This window comes from Meriones unguiculatus, chromosome 18 (genome assembly GCF_030254825.1).
Source record: "Meriones unguiculatus strain TT.TT164.6M chromosome 18, Bangor_MerUng_6.1, whole genome shotgun sequence".
In the NCBI taxonomy this organism is placed as follows: domain Eukaryota; kingdom Metazoa; phylum Chordata; class Mammalia; order Rodentia; family Muridae; genus Meriones; species Meriones unguiculatus.
This window is the reverse complement of record NC_083365.1, coordinates 31,931,416-31,932,719: the sequence shown is the minus strand read 5'-3', so window position 1 is coordinate 31,932,719 and position 1,304 is coordinate 31,931,416. Positions and strand designations below refer to the sequence as shown.

Genomic DNA, 1,304 nt, shown 5'->3' with positions numbered 1-1,304 from the left:
AGACAACTAAGAATTATGTGCATAACTGTCAGCCATTCAGATTAAAATGTTATGAAACTCTAGGTAGACAAAATATGAGTCTTTGCAATACAAATGACCAGGAAGACAAAATTAGTGACATCTCACACAAAATGTTACAAAGTTTCTAAGAAGATGAAATTTTGTCACTTTTAGCAGCTCATGTGAAAAGAGAAAATTAGTCAAGTATGTAATACACAGGGCATTTGGATAAAAACTTCCAGTTATTCAGAGTCTCTTGTGCCACTAACACTAAAAAAGATTTTTTTTTTTCTTTAATGGGTCCCGTGAAAAGAAAGCTACAGCGCTCACTTTGGCAGCATACATACAAAAATCGGAGTCAGAAATGCAGAGAAGATTAGCATGGCCCCTGCTCAAAGATGGCATGAAATTTGTGAAGGGTCCCATGTCTTAATTTATCCTTGTTGATCTATGCCCATCGATAAATGTAGTTCTTGCCTTTCAAAGAAACATCTCTTTGCAACAGACAGAGACCACTACAAACACAAAACAAAACAAAACAAAACAAAACAAAACAAAAAACAACAATCAGTCAATACACAGAGTTATGGAGCCCAGTTCCAGTGAATACACCCACAAAACAACTTCCACACCTAAGGCTCAGGGGACAATACAGACGAGGAGGCAGAAAGACTTTAAGAACCAGAGGATCAGGAAGTTTACTGTGAGACTGTGTCTCCTGCTACTGTCAGCTACACCCATAAGGTTTCACCAACATAACTGCCTAAACATGAGCTGAGCAAGGATAAGAATGGACATGGGAAAGTGGACAGGGGCAGGCCCATGAGGCCTCAAACCTTCACAAAGAACTACAGGCAACTAAGAAATACTGAGAGCAGGAGAGATAGTCTTCCCCAGGGAAGAGCACACCAATTGCTTATCCAGTACCCAAGTGGTCAGCCCTGAAAACATATGTGCAAGTCACATTCTACAGACTAAGCAGATTGTATTTAAGAATATACATGTACATCCTATGTATATACTACACACACACACATATATATACATATCCAAGTAACAACAACTACTAAAAAAAGAGGCTATTAACTTGAAGGAGGGATGCATGGCAAGGTTTGGCTGGAGGAAAAAGGGAAAGGGGAAAACGATGTGATTTTATTATAATTGCAAAAATAATTTAAAAAATTTAAAAACTATAGTCAGTCAATTTAGTCAGTATCCTTTATATTTGACACAGATCCCATGGGAACTTTATCATCCGATACCTCCCTTGAGATCCTTATTTCACAGACCAGTTTTATACAGCA

The 1,304-nt window shown here is 38.0% G+C and overlaps 1 non-coding gene across 1 annotated transcript; it reads left to right on the top strand.

Annotated features, from left to right (window-relative positions):
• Nucleotides 1-322: 322 nt before the first annotated feature.
• LOC132649124 (U6 spliceosomal RNA) lies at nt 323-432 on the top strand. The gene has a single exon (XR_009587558.1). It is a non-coding gene; the product is annotated as a U6 spliceosomal RNA (small nuclear RNA).
• The last annotated feature ends 872 nt before the right edge of the window (nt 433-1,304 follow it).